Source organism: Megascapheus bottae, chromosome 2, assembly GCF_031878675.1.
Source record: "Megascapheus bottae isolate mThoBot1 chromosome 2, mThoBot2.hap1, whole genome shotgun sequence".
NCBI classification, from domain to species: Eukaryota; Metazoa; Chordata; class Mammalia; order Rodentia; family Geomyidae; genus Megascapheus; species Megascapheus bottae.
Window position 1 is genome coordinate 55,341,196 of NC_143510.1, and position 25,784 is coordinate 55,366,979.

Consider the following 25,784-nt stretch of genomic DNA (forward strand, 5'->3'; position numbering starts at 1 on the left):
TTTTATTGTAATTAATAAAAGGGTTACATGATATTTGCCAGATAGAAGGTGCATTAATTCACATATATTGATACCCTTTCACATGTCTTGGTCCCCATTACTTCCAAGCCCCCCCTATATTTCTTATACTTAGAGGGTCTTGCTGTAGCATTGAAGGTGTGTCACAGACCAACGGACCTCTCATCATGTCAGTTTAAGATCCCAAATCGACATCCAATCCTGTGTACAGTTTCAATAAGAAGAATATTATTACTGCAGAGTTCTCTCTAGAATTCAGTCTCTAAAACTACAGGCATCCCACCATCAGTAGTGTACCAGAAAGTGCTTGGCTCCATCCTTTTTGTGACACTCCTAACAAGAGCTGGCATGGTATTAATGACAGATTAAATGATTGAGTTTAATATCCCAGAAACTTCTGCCAGACAGTGTGCTGTATTTTATTTGTGTCCAGTGTTTAGTAACCTTTAGTCGTGGTTAATGACAGTGTCCTGGTTTTGTCGTCAATAGGAGAAGTGGGTATGGGTCACTAGGTTCATTATCTTGTCCAAGTCACCTGTTTTGGAACACGTATGTTTCCCAACTGCCAATTCTGGCATCTGTGATGTTCATTATAAATCCAGGGCTTCCTGGGAAAGGCTTTGTTCATTGTGAAGGACATCTGCAGGTGGTGGTGCCACGCTCAGCATGTGTGTTAGAACACTTGGAGATACAAGTGCTAAGTAAATTCCAGTGCTTTTAAGTATTCTTTATTTTGTCAAGAAGGAAATATCCCGAGACAGTTGTTGAAACCTGATAAGGTAGGTTTACTCACTACTGTTGTGATAAGCACTGAGACCACTGCAATAGTGCTTTGTCAAGGACTAGAGAGTCTTGGGATCAAGTCGAAGAAGTGTAGGCAAGTTGGAATTTGAAATTAAGAGGGAAGAGGAGAGTAAGTGGATGGAAAGATTTCTGAGAGAAAAATCAGATGGGAAGATTGTTGGCTAAACTAATCCAATAGAATTCTTGCTGAAGAAAGGGCATGGTGATCAGATGATCTGACAGCATCTGAAGATGAGGAGGTTAAGTAGAATGGTTTGGAGTTTTGCAGATTTCTTTTAACTAAACTGACTTAGCAGGACTTTTTATTAAACCTGGATGGGACAAAGGAAATTTCATAGAGAGTCTCAGGAGAACTTCAGGGACCTATGTAAGGTAGAGCCAAGGGGAGAATTGTTGCCAATTTTTAAGTTTATTCTGGATGGACTATAAAGATGACAGGAAAATGAGCAATGATTCCCTCCCTCTGTCCTTTCCTCTTTCCTCCAACAGGGAAAAGAAAGGTAGTTAACTGAAAGGTTATGTCATGCCTTTGTGATTCCTGCATTCTTGGGCAGCTGATCTCTTAGGAGACTTGAAACCAACTCTTTAGAACTCCTTCAGCTAGTGTTAGAGGAAATTTTATAATACCTCCTAGAGAGGACTTTTCCCCCACAAAGCCTAAAGCTAGAATATTCTCTCACTCTTATTTATTATTGTCATGGGGCCATTAGCTTTCACCATTAGAAACTATACTTATAGTAAAGGTGTTCAAACCGAATGTATGTGCTCCAAATTCTCATTACATGCTCCCGACCGCTCTCTATAAATCTCAGCTTGGAGTTTTCTGCTTTCTACTTGTTGGCTCTAATTGGAAAGTTCTCTGCTATGTACAGGTACAAAAATGTACTATCAGAGCCTGAATTTCTGCCCCTTATTAACACTGCCTTGTGACTTATATCCTTAATTCTCTTTCCATTGGAAATCCAGCTAAAACAAATTCTCCCATTTTACATACTAAGTGAGCCTGTGGTGAAACAAATCATGCAATACAGTGTAATACAAGAGCAATCAGAAACCTTTGTCCATTACAGGATATTAAAACGTCCTTTACTAATTAATTACTTCAACATAATATTTTTAACTCAGCATTTCAGAAACATACTCATAAAATTTTCAGCAGTTTGAAACTCATTTTACTGTTATTATCCAAGTATCAGGTACATAATAGCAAACTCCAGGAAGGGTTTGCAAAGGGTTGTGTTATAATTTCCCCAAACATTCCCATGCTTCAGATAGAATCTATTTTTGAAATCCATTGTCTAGTCCATAGGTGAGAAGCCAATCTTTTGGACTTAATGTATGCAACCACCAGAAAAATACTTTGCTGAGAGAATGTTTTGGATTAACCATTAGGGTTGCATGTTTACACAGAGGGATGTCTCAGGCCTCATTCACAATTACAATACTCTTTAAAGAAGGAATCTCTCTCTATAGAGAGAGAGATCTCCATCCTGAGTACTTTACTCATGATAGATAATGGTGTCATGAAAAAATAAGTGTTATTCAGAAAGATTCATCTTATATGTAGACTTAAGAGTATTTATGTTTTCAGCACACATTTAAATATTTACACAGTTACACCACCAATTTCAATTAAACTTCAGTTGTGTTTTAATTAAAGAGTATGTTGGAAAGATCTGCATAGGATTTCTGAAAGGACTTTCCTCATGCTTGAATTTCTTTTTTTTGTAAATTAAAAGTGATTTAAGGGATGTTTAAATGGATGAAGCCTGAATTTTTATAAACTCAGAATAAAATAATTGCAACTATGTCTGATCAAAGTCATCAACTATGTAGATTTTTGATATTTTTAAGTCATTGAATATAGTTCCTTGACTTAGGAGAAATTCTATTCCCTAGCATTAACATCTAGAAATAATCAAAGAAAAATATCTATGTGTGACAGTTTCTTCATTGTAAGTTGAGGTGAAATTGGCATCTTTTAAAAAATATAGTTGATAAAATTGTTATTTTAAAGGAGATACAAGGGATGACAGTGAGGTGAAGAGTAGATTTCTTTTTGAACAAAGACACCCTTCCCTTGCTCTTGCTCTCTTTCAGTTTTTCCCTTTCCTCCCCACCCACAAGTTGTACAGTTCGTTTAAAACATAATATATAGTGTGAATGACTGCTGCATTTGTTCACCCTTTGTCTCTCCATTTCTGTACCTCCCCTTACCTTCCCAAAGACAGATAAATGAACAAAGAAGACAAAAGTAAAAGAAAACAAAAACAGCAACAAAGAAGAAAAAAATCTCTCTTGTTTCCATTTCCTGGAGTTCATTTTGATACATATTATTTTATATGATGTACATAGCTGTTTCCCCTTTGGGATCCTCTCCTAAAGAATAGCTTTGTAAATCTAATATGTAAAACAAAAAATTGTCAGTTCAGATAATATGCTGCTTTTAATTTTGGTGAGAAATACAGTGTGCAATCATACACAGACCATATTCTTAGATAGTTGTACTAGCAGAATTATAAGGTTTGTGGGCAAGTACAGCTGGAGAAATGCTATACAGTGCTATTATGAATCTAAGTACAGGGATTTCAGGTATCTTGTTCTACAGGTAATTCTTAGATCTCAAAATGTAAACATAGTCTAAACAGTTTCTTTCATACAATAAGCACAATTTAAAAAAATCTCTTCTATAATAACAGCCTGGAAAAATGTATAGATTTATATCAAAGAGAAAGACTAAAGTTGTAACAACCATGCTCTTGTAACTAATATGAGACTTATAGTAATAATTCTTCATATGAATATTAAATTGTGAGATGAATGTATGTATTTTCATGCCTCTTAATGTGCATACAAACTTCTGTTCCTTCTCCAACAACATTTGAGCTTCTCTGGGTTGTTGAACCTGATTTTCACATCAGTTCTTGATGTAGTAGTTTGTAGTCCTCTCCAGTTTTTATCTCTCACTGAAAAGACCAGCAGTACACACTGAAACAAACTTCACAACCTAGTCTTATCAAAGTTCACACACTTTGACCTTGAGGAATGCTCTTGAATTATGTTGATTCTATTTTCTACATTCTTTTTAAATTTTTTCCTATATTTTTTATTGTAATTAATAGAAGGGTTACATTATATTCACCAGATAGAAGGTGCATTGTTTCATAAACGTTGATACTCTTTCTCATATATTTGTCCCCTTTTCCCTCTCCCTACCACCTCTCCTCATCTTGTTTTCCCCTCTTCCCTATCTAATTTCAAGTAACCAAATACGCATATATACAATATATCAGATAACAAGGTGAAATACTGTAACAATATGAGATAACCAAGGGACACCAAAAGAGATGAGAGATAACATTGTACATTAAGGACAACAATCACTCATTATATGGCTTTTGTCTCTATATCCTGGAGGTCCTTTCATTTAGCGTCATACTATATGGCCTTATGTATCTAGGTTTTCCCTCATTTGTCATAATCAGTACACACTTTTTTAAAAGCAATTTTAATCCTTACTTCAGTGATCAAGAGGTAATTTTCCATAGCCCCATTGCCATTGTTTCCACTTAACATCCTCTGTTTTGAAGATTATTTTGAAATTTAGTCCATCACTTTTTGTTTTCTTTGAGATGGTGTGCTGTTGTCCTTCAGATTTTATTTTATTTTTTGTCCCTTTCATTGTGCTCCAACATATATTACTGTTTATTACAGATTTTAACAGAGAAATAACGTGAATCTACATCATAAGTGGTGACTGTAAAATAATTTAGATCATGTTGGACAACTGAATGGCTACATGTATATCCCAAACAAAACATCACCAGATACTACAAGGAAAATAAAACAAAAAACCTTTATAAGCCAGCTGACATCAAATACCTCGTAATGTCTCCCTCATCATGTCGTTCTTTAATTGTCATCTCCTATCAATTCAGTAATCTGTGGTTTAACTCAGTTCTGGAATTAACAGTCCAGACTGGGTGCAGAGCCCACAGTTCAAGGACTCAGTGTAACAAGTGTACCCCTACTTCAATCACAAATCACAAGCATAGCTGCTCTGGTTACAAACAGTTCTTTTGAAAATAGAGATATTTAATTTATTTATTTAGAGATTGGTTTTACTTTTTAGGACTTTCCCCTCAGGTTTAAGAGTATGTGAGTTTAGCTCCCAGAGCTCCAAGGATCAATTTATTTACATTTATCTGTTTGATAAAAGGTGGTAAAGTGAGTGTACCCTTGTCAGCCTCTAGTGTCCTTTGCAGGTACAATACTCTTTCAGTGCTTGGGCAAAAGCACTTAAGCTTATTTCCTGTGTGCCAAGTTTAAATGGTTGAAGAAAATCAGGAGTGTTGCTGAACACAAAGGAAACATTAGACTTGCACCTTTAATAAACAGACCAAAAGAGAGTTCTTGACTTTCAGGTTTTTAATATTTGACTTCAAAGGGATATTTCATAATTACAACTTGAACATTTTTTCATTAGTGTTCCTATTTTTCCATTTGAAGTGAAATTTTAGGTAGGTTAACTTGAATTCTTTTTATTCTGTTAAGAAAAAAAATCAGTTCCCATTTCACTTTTCCAAACATTGTGATGGTTATTTTTGTTTACTGCAAGAGAGAGATTCTGGAAATAATATAGTGCTTTTCCTAAACTAATCTTGGATTCAGTCTACCCAAATAACAAGAGGCTCTGCCACCAGTAACTACTGAAACCATTTATCATGCCAAGTATTTGCAATTGTGTATAATTTTTTCACTTATTTTTTCTTTTCTATCACTTGATTGACAGATATGATGAAAGTTCTTGGCTGCACCCATCAAAAACAAGTGCCGCCTTGTGTTAACTACTGAAAATAGCCACCTTCTCTTGGCAACCTCAGAAAGAATCTGATACGCCAAAACATCACAAGAAGAATTAAAACATTCCCAGGACTAATGTTCTCCCAGGAACTTCTAAAATTATTTTTGCATACTTAAACCATCTTGTACAACTACCTTTTTATTTTTAAATTTTATTCTTTCTATGCTTATTTGGAGCTTGAATTCAAAGTCTAGGTGCTGTCCCTTAGCTTTTTTTTTTTTTTCCAAAAGTCTGATGCTTTATCACTTGAGCTATACTGCCACTTCTGGTTCTCCTCCCTCCCCCTGCCCCCCCCCACCTTGGTTAATTGTAGATAAGCATCTCATGACTTTTTCTGAGAACCTACTTGGTGAGTATGTTGAACAAAATAATCTGCTGCCTTGATACCCATAAAACTCATGGGTGTATTTACATCTGAATTTTAAAAAATGATTATAGTAGTTTCTGGCTCTATTGTTCTATGCATAATCAGCATCCCTACAAAATTAATTGGTTGTGATTTCGTTGGCAAAACACTACCTTTTAAACATTTCTGCTTTGACATTCAAGGAATTGTTTTCATGTGGATATTTCTTTATTATTACTATAATTATTGTTAATTATTTTCACAAAGGAGTTTCAGTCCAACAAGAGAGATAATCGATTTGTAACTTGGGGAGAGTCACTTATGTCACTGCTCTCTTTACAATTAGAAAGGACAGAATCACTTTACACACAATTCTACAACCTAGGACCTAATGAGTCATTATTGATTGGGCTTTCCAGTTTTACTTTACAGAGTGCCTTTGCAGTCTTTACCCAGATGTCATTCATAATTCAACTAGGTTTGGTGGCACCTGACTTTAATCCTAGGTATTTGTAGAGATTTGGAGAATCAACGTTCAAGGCTAGCCTGGACACAAAGTCCAAAGACCCTCAAACTTAAGCTGGGTTTTGTGATATGTCTGTGTAATTTCAGCTTTGTAGGAGCCATAGGTAGGTACATTGCTGTCTGAGGCTAGCCCAGCACAAAATACATCATAACTTATTTGAAAAATTACTGAAACATAAGGGCTAGGGTTATGGCACATGCCTAACAAGAATAGGAGTCCTAAATTGAAATGCAAGTAAAAATCCAAGAGAAAAAGTAGTTTAGAGTTCATCTTTGTTAGGAAGATACCCAGAAATGACATTATTCTACACTATGGACTAACAGGATTCTACCCATGGCTCTTAAAGCAATGAATATCTAATAAAGCAGATATTTCCTACTTTTTTTCATTCAATGCTAATTCAAAATGTCCTTTACTGATTTTTTTTTAAAATTGTACTGTTGGTTTATATTAATTAGAGCAATCTAAATTAAATGCATTTCTTTACATTTCAACATTGGAGACAAACTTTGTGACTTGAGTGGAGGATCTAATAAGAGTTAGAATGGGAACTCACAGCATTTCTGACAGCAATGACCTTTGCTTTTGCTTTGGTGCTGCTCCACATTGACCTTCAAGCCTACATCCAGTGACCTTGCCCTTTTCCTCCAGAATCCCAGCTTACCTTTTTTTTTCCCCTCTTCTTTTATTTATCTATTTTTTTATTGTAATTAATAAAAGGGTTACATGATATTTGCCAGATAGAAGGTGCATTAATTCACATACATTGATACTCTTTCACATGTCTTGGTACCCATTTCCCTCCCCCCCCACACCCCCCACCCGTCTTGGTTTTCCTCCCTTCCCTATCAAATTTCAAATATCCAAATACAAATAAATTCAATATATCAGATAAAAAAGTGAGATACTATAACAATATGAGATAACCAAGAGCCAGCTTACCTTTTAAGAACAGTCCAATCATTCTTTTCTCTAGGGTCAGTGCTTCTCCTCCATTCACAATAGACTGATTAGATATCCTTTCTCCTTGCTTTCATTCATTCAATACTTATTTCAATTCGGTTACCAGTTATGTGCTTCTAATTGTATATTTTCCTATTTTGCTTGTGGGCTTTTTGCTGCTTCCCAACCTTGTTGTGTTCCTGTTCATATTCTGTACCCAGGACCTGGCCTACAGACAGGTGTGAGCATTTACCCATTGGATGAATATATGAATGTATGGGAAGAACCAGAGTTCTCAATGCGGCATAAAATGAGGGATACACAATTCAGAAGTGACTAATTTTTCCAGCTGTCTTGATAGTAGCCAGTGTCACTGAATATGGGCTTATATGACAGTTGTTGGAACAAGTACTTGTGACTTATGTTGGAGAATTGACCTAATCATCAATTAAGGATGGAGTTTTATGGATTAATTAAGATAGAATCCATATCATGCTTGTGAAGAATGTGGAAACAGTGTTCAGCCTCAATATGCTTAAATATAATTGAAAGTATCTTGTTGAATAGGCTTATAATAATTGTGAAAATAGACACAGAGTGTGTAGGGAAATTCACTGTAATGCCATAAATTATTGATAGGTTATCGCTGCTTGCATGTGTTCAAAATAGACTTGCATTGTCAATTTTAAAAGCTCTTGGATAATTATTGAGATTAACATAATTCACTTAAAATGATATGAAATATTAATAAAAGTTACTACATATCTTATTTAGACATTGCTTTCTACCATGGACTGTGGTGTGTTTTTCTGCATGAACAATCACTGATGCATATGCAGTATAACTATTCACATTTTAAGGAGAAGGGGATGGAGGGCTAGAAAATTTGGTTCACTTGTCTTTGGTCACAGAACTATTAAACACTGTAGTCTGGCATTAAATCCATTCCATGTAAATTAAAAACTGGTCTTTAAATTACCTTGTCCTATGATTCAAAGAATCTCTAAGCTGCATGTAAGTTTGCTTTAAAATAACCATAATGTAGCCATATATTCATTTGCTTACCAAACACTTACTGACCTCTATTCTGTGCTAGATGTTCTCATGTAGTGCATCCACTTGCCCTGGTGGAATTTAGAGTGACAAAGACATTTTAAGTGTGAATGACTGCATAATCACATTTGTTAAGTGCCTTGAATAAACCCATACTGCCCTTTGTTAGGTAGATTGCAGAACAGGGCTTTTATTGCATTCTTCCCTGTGGGTAAGTGTAACTAGATTTACAGTATAGCTTACTGTAACCCTAGAGTGCTTAAAAAGAGCTGTAGATAAGTGTAATCAAGCCAAACAGTTTGAAAACATTGCTCTTACAGTGTATTTTTACAGTATTTAGAGAATTTTAATGAATTTGGTAGTTTTGAAAAAGAAAGGATGTATTGTCATACCAAATCGGATTTTGAAACTTTACTAAATGCTCAGCTATGTTCCAGGTTGGGAACATGGCTTTGGAAATATGAGAATGCCCTGTATTTGTACACACACACACGCACACACACACACACACACACACACACACACACACACACACACACACACACACCTCCCCAGGAGAGAATTATCATGCTACCTTCTGCACCTCTGAATGTGGGATGGTTTTTGAACTAGATACCTGGATGGAGTATTTGCTAAATTTGAATATTTGGCTTTCGATATTAGATGCAGTCGGTATAAAATCAAAATCAACTTCTTAAGACAGGCTAATTTATTCCATTTAATATTTAACATAGGGTAGTCAGACTAAAGTAAGCAAAAAAGAAAAAGAACAAAACAAAGCAATGAGAATGTGTTAATGATCACAAATACCCTGGCTTCATTGGAATCCAGAGATTAGAAAAAATTAAATTTCAGCTTCAGAAGTTACCTTACCACAGATATTATAATTATCACAAATAACTGGCATTTAAGGGACCTATAGAAAAAAACCCTCAGCATCAATGACCATTTTGTGGGATGTTGATTTTTTCTCCAATCAGTATGTGTTGTAGATTGATGATTCCCCCACCCACTTTCAATATATCTTTATAGACAGAAACCTGACCATTTTCTGAGTGTTGGAGATACTTTGGTGATGATCTACACATATAATCTATTTAAGTCTATTTTTGAGCTGTTCGTGCGTGGTTGAAGTGCTTTAACATGCAGTAAGTGCAATGGTATATAAAAGATTCAAGTTAAACAAGAAATCCTGGGGTATAATTGAAACCCATTTTCACTCATCCACTCTAGATATTATGTCTTTCCTATTATTGCCTATTCTGAAAACTCCCGGTCCTGTTCATTATTGTCTCACTTAAGCCTTTTGTGTGTGATTTTTCTCTTAGAGGAGGAACTGTCATTGGAGACTGGTGTATAAACAGAAACTTACTCATCTGAAAAAGTGAGGAAGATTCCTTCATAGACATGGCCTAGGCTAAGGGAACAAAAACAAACGGGCAAATAACAGGAAATGCACAGGAAGCTGAAGTTAGTTTAGTGTTACTTGAGGTTTCATGCTGAGTAAGCACGTGGCATTTGAGTGGAATAAGGAAGTAAAATGGTGCAAAGTCAGATGGCAGGACCATCAAAGTTAAGGAAGAAATGGTCCATCATGACTTGTTTGGTGACTAGGACAGCTCACTGAGGCTACAGAGTCAAGAAGAAAGCATGCCCCAGTGGAGAATCAGAAATGTGAACATTCAACTAAGACCTTATTGGACTTTGTGCCTTATCTGAATTTTTTTTGTCATGGGTCATGAACTCTGGGCCAGGGCTCAGTGCCTGACCTTTTCAGTGCCCTACCACTTTGAGCCTCAGTGCCACTTCTGGCTTTATGTTGGTTAACTGGAGATCAGAGTCTCACAGACTTTTGTGCCCGAACTGGCTTTGAAACTTGATCCTCAGATCTCAGCCTCCTGAGTAGCTAGGATTATCTGGGCAACCAGCAGATGCCAGGTCCATAGCAGAGGGGGACTGAAGATGTTTAGGGAGCTTGAGAACAGGAAAGATGATCAAGTGGTAAAGAAATAGAAAAGAGGATTCAATATATGTGCAAATATCACCAAGGATTCCTTGAGATTCTTGCCTTAGTATCAGTCTGCATACTTAACACATTTTCCCACATATCTATTCAATAATGTAATGTCAGAGCCCATTTCAAGTATGAAATCTTAAAGCTTCTTACTCCATGATGACATAGATAAAAATAATTTGGGAATGTTGGCACTTGTTTCCAGATGATTTTAATACTATCCCAGCCTATAAGAAGCTAAGATGATGGTTAGCACACATTATGTATGTTGCTATGTACTTATATTCTCTCCTTTGAAGTATAAATATTATTTATTTCTTATTCTCAGTATTAAAAATTGAATTCAGACCCTGTTACTAGGCAACTTGGGTTCAGGGTCAATTTTGCTTCCACTAGTTGCATGTGTCTAAAGTCTATTCTGGAGAACCACATAGTATTTGTATTTCTCACTTTTATAAAAAGTATTTTACTAAAGGATCTGGTATACAATTTTCTTTAGTGAATGAAAGAGGAATGTAGATGGTGATGGCTAACAGATGCTTCTATTTGTATTTCTCTCTTCACCTGTTCTGCAAATCCTCCCCCAGCCACCCATACCCGCTGCATTATCAGATAATGAGCCCAACAAAGTGACATTCAAGAAGAGCTCATTAACATAGGTTCTCGCAATGTATTTTGGCTTTGGAGCTCTTTGTGGTTAATATTTGATACAACACTCAATGAACTGTATTTGTTTTTGATACCTATGGAATTTCTTTCATTTTTGATCCTTCAATTATAAGAAGAAAGGCAGGCTATTTATGTCTGCATTTCCAAACATATGCATATTTACAGTGGTTCATCATCCAATGTCTTTGCTAATGTTTTGAGATCAAAACAAAATTTTTTGTACTGATGCTTTCTCACTTCATTGTTATACTAAGATGATGGAAGTATGGATTTATTTAGAGATGTTTCAGTCGTATTGCCACAGAAGTTTTTGAAGTTAGTCATGAAACTGGCTAGCTGTAAAGGTAATCCTGTGGTTACAGGTAACAGGCTTTTCTTTGTTTTTCATATAATTTTTATGGTAATTAATAAAAGGGTTACATTATATTCACCAGATAGAAGACGCATTACTTCACATACATTGATACCCTTTCTCATATCTTGGTCCCCATTTCCTTCTCCCCACCCCTGTCCCTCATCTTGTTTCCCCCCCTTCCCTATCCTATTTCAAATAACCAGATAAACATATATACAATATATCAGATAACAAAGTGAATCACTGTAGCAATATGAGATAACCAAGGGACACATAACATAGTACGTTAAGGACAACAATCACTTTTTAAATGGCTTTTGTTTCTATATCCTGGGGGTCCTTTCATTTAGTGTCATCCTATATGGCCTTATGTATCTAGGTTTAGGTAACAAGCTTTTATTCTGCCTCCTGACTTTTGCATTTCACCTTTGGTGTTTGGATGGATAATGGACTTATTTTCAGTGTCTTAGTAGATACTGAATCACATCTGTCATTTATCAGCAAAGGTTATTTTATTGTTGGGTAATTTGAATGTTGAGCATTAATAGTGAGTAATGCTCTCACATTGTTCATTCTCAGCCTGTCATCAGCTGATGGAATTTTACATTTTTGGTCACATCATTAATCAATGATGTTAAGTTCCATTTTGTACATTTGGGTACTTTTTTCAAAACAAACATGGGCTGGTGAAAAAAGGAAAGGGGAACATGGAGGAGAATGCTGGAAGAAATGGCACTGATTAAGATGCATTTTACTCATAAACATTGGAACCCCTTTGTGCAACAACTTAAAGATAATACAATTTTTTATTAAAGATAAAATAGAATAAGGATGCATTCTAATAATCAAGTGACATGTGGAATTGAACTCCATTTGTAAAGCTAATTAAAGATATAAATTACATTAAAAATAAAATAAGCTCCATTATACTCATAAACTGAAATGTTGTTTTTGAAATTCTTTTGTATAGTTACTTAAAGAAGTAAATATATATGTACATACATAAATACATTTATACATGTAAACAGAATATATATATACATATATAGTTAAAAGTGTTGAAGTATTAATTAGTATTTTATACAAGAACATTTTCTTAGCCCTTAACGACCACCAAGAATTTACAAACATGATTGTAGTACACTGCTAAATTAACAGAAAAAAATTTCTCCTGAGAGTAGATTTAATTGCCTTTCTTCTGAAGATTTGAGTGCAAATTTACATAGTGTTAAATATCTTTGTTAGATTTGCTGGACTTCCTGAATTAGACTTTTAGTTTGAGAGGACTTGTGACTAATAATTTAAAAATACCAATACAGTTATCTCTATCAGCTGATAGTTGGTTTGTTTTTACTTTTATCATTCTGCAGATAGTAACCAACCATGTGTACAGTTTGATAATATATTTGTATTTTGTTGCCCTTTAACAAACACCTATGAAAAATGTGTTTTATTTATTCTTGATGAAAATTGTTCTGTTCATGACCTAGAAAGTATCATGATCTCTGGCTAATGCACTGTGGTAGTAACTAACACTACCAATTAGTTATAAGACACATACATATAAAAATCTCATGACAACACTGTTATAAGATATATATTAAAGTAGTAATATCAAAATAACTTCTCCCTTCTCTCTCTGAGAAGCATGTACATTTCAACCATCTACTACTAGTATTAATTCTGAAGTTACAGAATTTAAAATATACTTTTCTTATCTGTTAATTGGAAAAGAGATTATTCATTAACTTTCAGAGGTGTAAATATTCCTCAAATATTTTTGTTTTGTTTTTCTTTCTCTTTTATAATTTATGTTACTCTTTAGTATGTTTTCAATTCATATATGTCCTTTAAAATGTGATTCAATTTTTGCTTTCACTATTGGCTTTGCAAGTAATGGAATTATAAAACTAAGTCTTGGTAGACTTCTATTTCGGTATGGTGTTCCAGAAGGTCAAATATGTCAACAGTTGTACAAGGTGAAATAATTTGGGAGGTCATGCCAAAGCAAATAGCAAATGTTTTATTTTATTTTTACTACCTCCCTTAAAAAACAAAACAATCTGTATTTCAAGGACACATTTATTTTAGTTTCTGATTTCTCTCTCTCTTTTGGGGAGGTTTATCAGCTTTTAAACCTATCTTTTAAACTCTGTTACTGTTTCTATTTAAAAAAAAATAAAAACAATTACACACCTTAAAGCAAAACAATAAAAGTTCATGGACTTATATACTGCGAATTAAAATTAAACGATGTTGTAATTTTATAGAGAAAAACATAGAGTATTTTTTACTTATATTATAAAAATAAACTTATATTTCCTACCTCATGCATTAAAAGCAATCAACTTAATTCTCACTAGTGAACTAATATTACTAATATTGGGAGAAAATAATATTGAGAATAAGTAAAAGCAGTTTTTTGGAATATATTTCATCTGGAGGTTATCTATCAACTTATCTAAAATTCATTCCATAGTAAATTATGTCAGGCGATTCAGCTCAAATCAGATCACCGTATGAATGCTACGTAAATAACTGGACTTTGCATCCTGCCTGTTCTTGCCACTTGGTCTTTCCCATTTGAAATATACAAATCTTTGCACTACACTCTGCCACTTCTCAGTACGATTTGAAAGATAATTATATTGTCTTAGTAATGAAAGAAGGCTGTATTAAGATTTTTATGTTTAAGTTTTGTTTTCAAGCAGAACTTCTGCAAGAATCTAATAATTATTCATTATATAAACTAATATTGTCAGGGCCGGGAGCATGGCCTAGTGGGAAAGTGCTTGCCTAGCACTAGTGGGTTTGATTCCTTGGTACCACATATACAGAAAAAACCGGAAGGTGTGCTATTGCTCGAGTGGTAGAGTGCTAGCTTTGAAAACACCCAAGGGCAGTGCCTTGGCCTGGAGTTCAAGCCCCAGGACTAGTAAAACAAACAAACAAACAAACAAATAAATAAACTAATATTTCACTGCTTTAGGTAATGACTATTACCATTAATGGTTATTATTGATAATACTATTATTTTGTTGCCAAATACTGTACTGTAAAACATTTATTGACCTATATAAATAGTCATTATTTTGGTGCGATCTTTTTTCTTTCCCACCAGGTAAATGAATAAGACTGAGAAGTCAGAGATCATATTACCAAATAATAAACTTTAATTTGTCATCTTCTCATGATACTTTTGAAATATTGTTAGTCTTTTGGATATCTTACCGAAATGGTGATTTAGCTTTTAATTGATAAATTAAATATTATTGTTTTTAGGTAATCATTTCATTAATGTATTTATAAGGATACTAAACACATAATCCCTTTTCTTTCTCTTAACCTCCCATATATATTATTCTAAGAGTAGAGGGAAATATCACTAAGAAGTTAAGCAAATAATTACTTAAAAAATCCCAAAGATGCTAGACTGACATAAATCTTTGATTTTGCCAACGTCCCTCTGCATTTTGAGAAACTACATATGTGACAGAAAATAGACAGGTGTTGATGGCATAAATTATTCTGGGTAGATGATCTGCCCATGTATGAGTAGAAACTTAGCATTTTTATAGAAGACAAATAGCTATTTTAGTCTGTGCAAATAGAAAGTTCCAGCCTAGAAATTTCTTAGATATGAAATTGGAAACTTGGTTAGCATGTATGCACATTTAGATGGTGTTCTGTTCTTTGATTGTTCTAGGAGTCAGTCTTAGGATGTGATGTTTTCCTGTGAAGCCTTAGATAAAAGCATCTAGGAACCAAAGGACTCCAGCACATGCTGTGCCAATAGAGCGTCTTGGTGAGTAACCCGCTTGATGGTATTTTCCTCTAACTGATTTTTCCAGGTTGTGTGGGTATTGGTGAGTCTTACATGTGAATTCATCTTTATTTACTTCTTTGGTTTAATTTTGCCTCGTACTAAAACCAGCTTCTAATATGTTACGTGGCTCAGTTCGGATACAGGTTTTAGTGGATGGTTTCTGATTCTTCCTTGCTAAGAGAGCAGACTGTGTATTTCACAATGTGTCTGGATGCTTGGCTTTCATGTATAGTGATTAAATTAGGACAGTAAAGAAGTACCTCCTGCATAGTATTGTTGTGAGAATTGCATAGAATAGAACTGCAGTATACAGTCTACATAGGATTCACTATTATTACTAGATACATTCTTTTCTATTGTTATTACTAAGTGGTTTCATTTCTATAAGTCAGGCAATGAGTACAATGCTTCTTCATCAGTGTCACCCCTTCCTTTGTTCTTCGTCATTTTCTCTCTCCTGTCCCTAACATTGTTACATATTTCATTTTATACATAATGCACATTGAATGTTACACTGTTTGCTCACCCTTCCTTCCTCCATCCAAGCAGAGAGATATAGTCTTTGAGTACAATATTCTATGACTCTTTTATTTTTTTAATTTTATTCTCTTTTGTTTAGATGTAAACAGATAAGTATCCAAAACTTCAGAGTGAATAACTTTGAGGCAGATACTTCTTTATATATGTAATGTAAATAATTCCTTTCAATTCCATAATTTGTTATGCCTCTTTATTCTTTTTAAAGCATACTTTTACATAACTTTCTTCCTGGTCTGCTTGTTTTGCCTCAGATACATAAATAAAGCAAAGGTAGCCTAACCTAGAATAATTCATTTCACAGACACCACTTCTCTTTCTTCATATTGCTGGTTTTTTTTTTGTTTTTGTTATCAGTGTTCTGTTGTGAGCCTTTAGGTTTCTTTTGAAGTCACTATTCATGCATAACATATCTTGGTACTAGGCAAAATAGCACACATTCAAAAAAAGGGAAAAAAGGCTCTGCACAGGAAATACTTTGCAAATTTGATCATTGCTTTTAAAGAAATTATGTTAGAAGAGGAGTGTCTCTGGTGGACAGGTAGAATTCCTTGCTTTTGTTGTATTTGCACAGGTACTAGTCTTCTTTAGCCCGGATTCTTGCACATATTTGATCAGCTTTACATCCTCATCAAAAAAGCAATAACCTATAACACAATATAGAAATAAATTCAGCCAACGTGTGGCAAATACTTCCTGATGTCAGTGGATCTAGAACATCTGTTCAAGACTTTCCTAGTAGACTAGGGAAGAACCAGGTCTTGGAATTGGGCAGGGTGTTTGCTTTTTGGGCACATTCAGGAGCCAATTATAGCATGCTCCGATTTCTTCCATGATTATTGTGCATTGCTCTTATGGAAGAGGCTGTCTATGTCTGTCTTTTAATATGCCCTGTGTTCAGTAATGAGGGAAGATAAACAAATCTAAACAAAACAGGTTAAGATATTCTTTACGTAGACACTTGACAGGAAAAGGACCTCTTGCATTTGGATATTTAAATCACTCTCCTCACAGACCTATTGTATTTGTGGATAGGAAATGGACACCAGTTGTACTTAAAAAATTTTTATTGTAATTAATAGAAGGGTTACATTATATTTGCCAGATAGAAGGTGCATTCCTTAACAATCATTGCTTCCCCTTCTCATGTTTTTGTCCCCATTTCCCTCCCCGACCCCTCCCCTTATCTTGTTTTCCCCTCTTCCCTATCCTATTTCAAATAAACAAATACACATTCAATATACAATATGTCAAATAACGTGAGATACTGTAACATATGAGATAACTAAGGGGCAACAAAAGAGATGAGAAAAACATATTACATTAAGAATAACAGTCACACCTTATATGACTCTTGTTTCTATATCTTGGAGGACCTTTTATTTAGTCTCTAAGGGGCAACAAAAGAGATGAGAAATAACATATTAAGAACAACAGTCACACCTTATATGGCTCTTGTTTCTATATTTTGGAGGTCCTTTCATTTAGTTTCATCCTATATGGCCTTATGTGCCTAGGTTTTGCCTTATTGTAAACCTCTGTTAGGAGAGTCCAAGATTTATACTAATTATGACAAATGAGGGAAACCAATGAGCCTATGTTCCTTTGAGTCTAGCTTACTTCACTTAATATGACTTTTCTAAGTCTTTCCATTCCCTTACAAATGGGGCCATGTTGTTCTTTCTGATGGCAGCATAGAATTCCACTGTGTATAAATATCACATCTTGTTGACACAATCATCATCTGAAGGGCATTTAGGTTGATTCCACATCTTCATTATGGTAAATAGTGCTGCAATGAACATCATTGTGCCAGTGTGCCTTGTTTCTGGACAAGTAGGTAAATGCCAAGTAGTGGAATTGCTGGGTCATAGGGGAGCTCTATTTTTAATCTTTTGAGGAACCAACACACTGCTTTCCATAGTGGTTGAATGAGTTTACACTACCACCAACAGTGTGGTAGTGATCCCTTCTGGCCACATCCCTGCCAGCATCTGTTGTTATTAGATTTCTTGATTATGCCAGTGATACTTGATGGCATTCAGTTGAATGGATTCCTGTTTCCTCTGAAATGTATCTGACATCGTTAGAGTGCCTCCAGTCAGCTCCTTCGTTTTCCAGATTACAGCCTGACTCTTCCACATTTCACTGCTTGGGCATCTCATTTACCTGGGCGTACTGTTAATGGAATGGAGCGCTTACCTGGAACAGAAAATGGAGAAGCCTTTCCTAAGATACTTAGTTATGGGCATGTATTGATCTTCCCGTGACCGGAGAACCCACACAGGCTTTCTGTCTTTCTTGTTTTTGTCCTAACTTTAATTCAGCCATAAACAAAAGGAATGGGGAGGAAGAGAAAATATTACATGTGAAGGAGTGTAAAGATGAGTTAAATGATACAGATTTCTTACAACTCTAACAGTATTTTATACTTCAATCTTAACTGTAATAAGTCTGGCTTGTTCACTAGCTATGAATCTATCTTCCACCCTGGGAAAATGCCTGCTTGTGAAAAGAGAATCTGGCTTGTTTTTCCTGACATCCCCACCATCTCTATTGTAATAGCTTTTTGTGGGCTGGCTACCCACTCATTGTTGGTTAAACTCATTAATTAAACACAAGGGAAAAATCAAATTTAGTTAGCTTCTTGGATTTCCCTAGCTCATTGCCAGAATGGATACTAACTGAAGTGTATGGCTTATATAGAGTCAAAGGGGGCCTGTAACTTCAGCTTATGTGTAAGATCAGGCTTTCCCTTTGTAAAGGTAGACCCTTCCTCAATCAGACCACAGGGCGGTGGTGACTAAACCATCATGCACCTCTCCTATAACAAGGCAGGCCTGGAAAATGGAGAACACAGCCATGACCCATGACCCACACCATACTCATTAGTTTCTGATTTTCTTTGTAGATGTAGCACTCAGATGTAGAATAGGTTGATGTGCTGTTTTAGCAGGTGGGTCTGCTATGTTAACTGATGTAAAGTGACCAGTTAGATTGTAAGACTTAGTCACAAGGAGATTGGATAACTTGCTCAAAGTAAGAAATAAGAGTATAGGTCTGAATGCAAGCTCTCTATACTAGAACAAGTATTTGAAGAAGAATCATCTTTCAGAACAGACTGAAGGAAGACCACAAGAGTTATACTTCAGAGTACCAGGAAATAGGTGGTTCTCCAAATGGAATGAAGCACAGCTGGGAATCTGAGGCTGGTCATTGGGTCTTTGGATCCACATACAAAGGAAATTCATGTCTTTTGTCTCCTTGCTAGAAAATCATTAAGAACATACTGTCTACCTAAGGCAACCATCAGAAAGGAATAAAATCATTAGAGTCATGGAACTGTTTGAAGCCTTAGGGCATGGTTAAGGTACCTGCTAATTGTCTATGCCTTAGGACTTCATTGTTATTTCCTGACATCATCATGTGAATTCTTTATACTTTGCTTTACAATAATAACAAACTGGGTGTGGAAACTTCCTGGTGAGATCTGAAGGTCTGTGATTTCAGGAAAAACTGGGCAAAAGTCTTCACAATTTTCTCAGCCAATAACTGGAAACAGGCCTGGTGTGCAGCCATGTGTAAGACTAAGATCTGAAAGATTTTTTCCATATATTTTTATTGTAATTAATAGAAGGGTTACATTATATTCACCAGATAGAAGGTGCATTACTTCACAAACATTGATACCCTTTCTCATGTCATTTCCATCCCCCACCCCCGCCCATCTTGTTTTCTCCCCTTCCCTATCCAATTTCAAATAACCAAGTACGCATATATCCAATATATCAGATAACAATATGAAATACTGTAACAATATGAGATAACCAAGGGACAGCAAAAGAGATGAGAGATAACATAGTACATGAAGGACAACAATCACTCATTATTTGACCTTTGTCTCTATATCCTGGAGATCCTTCCATTTAGCGTCATACTGTATGGCCTTATGTATCTAGGTTTTGTTCTATTGTAACTCTCTGCTAGGAGAGTCCAAGGTTTCTACTGATTATGACAACTGAGGGAAACCATTGGGCCTAGGTTCCTTTGAGTCTGGTTTACTTCACTTAATATGATTTTTTCTAAGTCTTTCCATTTCCTTACAAATGGGGCAATGTCTTTCTTTCTGACAGCAACATAGAATTCCATTGTGTATAAATACCACATCTTGTTGATCCACTCATCAACCGAGGGGCATCTGGGTTGGTTCCATATCTTCGTTATGGTAAATAGTGCTGCAATGAACATTGTTGTGCTAGTGGCTTTAGTATGTCCTTGTTTCTGGTTGACTGGATAAATGCCAACTAGTGGAATTGCTGGGTCATAGAGGAGCTGTATGTTTAGTCTTTTGAAGAACTGCCATACTGCTTTCCATAGTGGTTGAACGAGTTTGCACTCTTCTTTTTCTTTTTCTTTTTTTTTTTTTTTGCCAGTTGTGGGGCTTGAACTCAGGGCCTGAGCACTGTCCTTGGATGTTTCTCAAGACTAGTGCCCTACTACTTGAGCCACAGAACCACTTCCAGCTTTTTTCTATGTATGTGGTACCGAGGAATCGAACCTGGGTCTTCATGCATGCTCGGCAAGCACTTTACCACTAGGCCAAACTCCCAGCCCCATGTTACTAGATTTCTTGATCATTGCCATTCTAACTGGAGTGAGGTGGAAACTTAGGGTTGTTTTGATGGAAAGATTTTGTTTTCAGGTTAGCTTGGGCAAAAGAGTCTACATGATTTCATCTCAGTGATTGATATGGTGCCATGAGCTTGTTTGCCTAGCTTCTGCAAGAAGTATAAAATAGGATTACAATCCAGGAGTTGGACCCGGCAAAAAGCAATACATTCTTTGAAAAAGAACCTATGAAAAAAATAGCTAGAAGGGAAAGTTAGTGATAGAGTGCTTGTCTAATCAAATGTGAGGCCCTGAATTCAAACATCTGGACTGTCTGAAAAATAAAATAGGAATCATCCAAAAATCAGTAACAGAAAGAACTTCATTAAAATATCTTATAAATGAATAAGGAGTAAAATTTACCCATGATAAACCTATTTTGGAGAGACAGAAGATTCTTACACACAGTGAGATAATGAATATGCCAGTAGATTTAAAGTTGGCTTCAACATTGTTTACTCACGTTGTAATGATTAATGCCTGTGTAGCTTTAAGAACCAAGATAAAGAATGACTTCTTATTTCATAAATGTTAATTAAAAGCCCAAACCATAGCAAATTAAAATAGTCATAAATATTGGTAACACTAATAGACTAGAATTACATCTTGAATCATGTTTTATAACATATCATAATGGTGTGTGCGTGCGTGTGTGTGTGTGTGTGTGTGTGTGTGTGTGTGTGTGCGCGTGTGTGCATTCATACATCCCTGTGTGTAGGTGAGTGGTGCTCATTGACTATGAGCAGGAAATTAGATCCTGAGATAATATGTACTGTGGTTTTATGACACTGTAGTTACATGCTAGCTATGGGAATGAAGTAAAAGAGGTTTGAGTCCTTTTGGAAGTAGGACCTCCTTTCTGGCTGGACATTGTTGCTGACAGACTTGGTGCTGAGGCAGGGGTATAATCTGGGTGCATTTTATAGATTACAGATGAGTTCAGTGCTGGCAGGGAGCTAAATGGAATCCCAAAGCTTTCTGTCTGATCACGTGCCTTCTGTTAACCAAACATGGGATAATTTCTTCTATTGGAGATCTTCTATTGAAGATCCTACGTAAGCTTCCCAAGGAAGGAAAATTTATTTTATTTTATTTTATTTCTGCTATTGTGTATCTGTTTTAATAAGATACTGTCTTGTTGTACAACCCTGACTGGTCTAGAACATAAGATTCTCTTGCCTTAGCCTACTTAATGTTGAGAATTCAGGGTTGAACCAACACATCTCACTTTTATTGAATGAGTTTTATATGTTCCTGATACTCAAACCAACCATCCAATAATTCTGATGTTTTAATGAGCCATGGATGATGACTGTTGAATACTAGTACATCTATCTATCTATCTATCATCTATCTATCATCTATTTATTTACATACTGATAAATATATACAAATATTAGCAGGGGCAGTGGCTCATGACTGTAATCCTAGCTATTCAGGAGGCTGAGATTTGAGGATCCCAGTTCAAAGCCAGCCTGGGCGCTACAAAGCTGCTGTGAGACTCCCAATTAATCACCAGAAAACCGGAAGTGGTGCTGTGGCTCAAGGGGTAGTGTGGTAGCCTTGAGCTGAAGAGCTCAGGATCAGATCCCAGGCCCAAAGTGCAAGCATCATGACCCACAAAAATAATAAAACTTAAAAAAATACAAATACTGGATACTTGTATATACTTCTGAATATATATACATATATGCATCTGTGGAAATATGTGTATGCATATGTATGTATTTATGTATATGTATGTATATATATCCCCCATTATATTTTCTTGTCATATATTAAAAATTTAAAAGTATTATTACACAAATTGGACTGGAGACTTGGTCCCTTAATTCGTATAAAAATTAAACAAAAAACGATTCCTTGTTATATCCTAATTCTGAGAGGTAAGCAATTCAGAGAATGAACATGGAGTATTTTCTTCTGCTGTAAGTTAACATTGAGCTCCATTATAATTCTAGAAATCAGGAAGTAGAATCAGTCGCTATTGCTCAACAAGTATTAAGTCTATAGTAGCCATTCCAAGAAAATTGGGTACATACACAGATTTAAAAAACAATGAGATAGAAAATTCCTGTTAGGTTTATGAGGCATTTTGTTGTTGTGGTTTCTGACAAATTTTATAGCAGTTTCTCATCCAAAACATACACTTGATTTTTTTGTTTGTTTGTTTGTTTGTTTGTTCTTTAGAAGTTCTTGGACTGAATAAGATGGCATTGACACATTCATTCAGCTTTTAGCTTGGTAGTCAAAATTCAAAATCACATCAAAATCTTGCAAGGGAAATGTGCCAATGTCACATTAAACTTGGAAGCAGTATTAGAAACAAGAATGTATTGTTAGGTTTCAAATGTAGATGAACCTGTTTAAAAGATATACACATGGGTCATAAAAGCTTCCTTCAAACCTATCTATTCTCCTCATTTCCTATCACTCATTTTAGAATCTGGGATTGTAAGAATTTTTGTTTGCAAGATCATAGTTCTGGATTTTTCTCTGGAGAATGTGTAACCTTGGTGAAGGTTAGTCACCTTCAACCATTTCCTCCCCTGAGCCTGGCGAGCTGGTCTGTTTTGCATTTGGCTTTGCATTGCTCAAAGGTGTATGTAAGCAACACAACTGTTTATCTCACATCCCTCAGAACTTGGTTGCTCAACTTCAGCAATGATTTCTCATTGCATAACCAAGATGCGTTTCTTATTAATGACAAAAAGGAAAGAAGAGTTGGGGAATAGGTCAGTGACAACATTTATCTAGCAAGGATAAGAGTTAGGATTCAAACTCCCGCACTAAGGGAGGGGAGAAATGGAATTGTTGACAACTGTACTGTGATTGCAATTCTTGTAAGTTAAAGTGAGTTCTGTTTTCTAGATTGTTTTTCAGTAAACACAAATCTATAACCTGCTTCTTGAGGTAGGGATATGTGGTGTTGATAGATCTGTTGAAAATATGTGCTTGAGGAAAAATAAATTTCACATTTAAAAAGTAAATCTGTTTTAGAATTAGGCCTCTAAGGATTCCTAGCCTGTCTTGTAAACTTAATGTGTCCCATGATTTCAACCAGTGAATGATATTTTAAGGAGTTAATATTTCAATGACTAACTAATGCAAAATAAATACAAAATAAATGTCCACAACTGGCAATTCTAATATTTAAGGATCTTATACAATTGTCTTCTGATTAAATAATTTTTATATTATTACATAGTTCCATATTCGTAGGTATATATTTATATATCTTCTCTTATTTAATTTCAGAATTTTATACAATAGTAGTAAATGAACATGTTAATTATATAAGTTAGATCTTCTCATAGAGTTAGCATTTATAGTTTTATTAATGTCTTGTTTACTTACTAATGTTGACAATCATTTTTATGCATACAACTGAGGCTTATTGTTGTGCTTCATTATATAAAGTGGCTAATAAAGAAAGCATCTATTTTTTCAAAACAATTTTTGCTCTTTTACCTTTTTTGATTCATTCATTTCCTCCCTGCATTTCTGTTCACCTTTTCTCAATGCTTGTCCTCGCAGAATTTTGGTTCCTGGAATTCATTTTGTTAAATAAAATCTTTCCATTTATTTTCTTAAAGAAATAACTTTGGGCAACATACATGAGCACAGTAAAATTATTTTAATTGAATAATCACTTGTATTACGTAAGTAATTGCAACCGTAGGTAAATGAGATGAACTCTGAAGAGTGCCAAAAATCACAGGAGGCCTTGCTTTAAGCTAAGCTTATGCACCAGGCCCCCACAGATAAGGCTCAAAATTGAAATGGAATTACTCATGTTCCCGAGGGATAATACCCAGGGGTTTTGAAACTCAGTAGTTTCAAGGCAGGAAGTAGAAATTAAGCTGCTTATCTGAACTGACAAATCTAGGGTAGAGAGATAACAGCTAAATTTCACAAGCAGGCCCATTTTACTTGGTGTGATCATAAAATTCCCTCTTATTTTAATCCTCACATGAAGCAGATGAGGTAAACTAAACTGAGGTTAGGCATCAACTTATTTACCTAGTGTTCTGTCTCTGGCTCTCTACAAGGACAGTAACTTTGAAATGATCAATTTTTCAAACTAGATTATTATCGGTCTTTTGTTTCTTTTTGTCTCCGTCCGTAAAGCCAACTCTTTCAGTTCAACCCATCCAAACACACTGTTTCATGGAGTGAAGTGTTGCCTGATGGGAAAATCGAAAATACAACAATTAAGCTCATTTAGAGTTAAATGGTTATAATCTGTCCTTTGACACCAGCTACCAGGCACTTACTAGGTTTCACAGGGATGAAGATGGATTTGAACAGTTTGCAGGAAGGATGCATATCATCTTGATTGCTAGGTATTTTGCTATAGAATTGTAAAATCCATAGTTAAGTTCCTTTACTGTGTTCAAATCTCAGTCTGTGCCTAATTTAGTAGGAGGTAAAATTCTCTCTCTGTGTTCCTTTCATTTCAGCTTTAAACATTAGATTTTTATAGAAGGTAGAAAGCCATTGTCTTTATGGGGTTAAATACATTGAAGTAGATTTCTGGAGTTTATGTTTTCACTGGTTTATTATAATCATTACAAACTTTTACAAATGGAGCTTGTTAGCTGGTTATGGTGGCCTGTGTCTATAGTCTCAGTGCTCTGGAGACTGAGGCAAAAAGATGGTGAATTTGAGGCCAGACTGGGCTATGAAAGGAGATTCTAATTCAAAACAGAGCAACAAAACAACAGACAAAAGGCCCTCTACTTTCCCTCTCTAAACCCAAGAAGTGGAGTTAGTTAATGTCTTTGGGGAGCATATTTTACAACTGGCTCTTGCTTAATGCTCAGTTATAACTAATTGCAGCTTTCCCACTGAGGAAATCATATGCCTCTGACACACAAATCATGCAGAAGCTAGCCTGTGATTTACGGGTGAGGAGTGTGGGCTTTGAATCCTGACAAACCAGAGCTGGAATTAAGAAACCAAGATTCCCCACTAATAGAATTAAATGAAACTTTAAAGCCTTCGTGTCCTCGTACATAAAGTATTTACCTTAATGTCTATCTGATATGGTTTAGAGAATGAGATAATAAGTGGCAAATGCCTACCTAGAATATGAGAGGCAGCCAGTAAATGATAGTTCTGTGTTTTTCCAAAGGTGATTCATAGTTTCTTCAACTACT

General features: G+C 35.4%; 1 protein-coding gene across 1 annotated transcript in view; it reads left to right on the top strand.

Annotated features, from left to right (window-relative positions):
- Positions 1-25,784, top strand: part of Slc16a7 (solute carrier family 16 member 7) — a 130,884-nt gene that overhangs the window by 32,468 nt on the left and 72,632 nt on the right. The window contains exon 2 of the mRNA XM_090327804.1: positions 15,298-15,396. The gene's annotated coding sequence lies outside the window, so the exon portion shown is untranslated. The remainder of the gene's footprint in view (positions 1-15,297; positions 15,397-25,784) is intronic.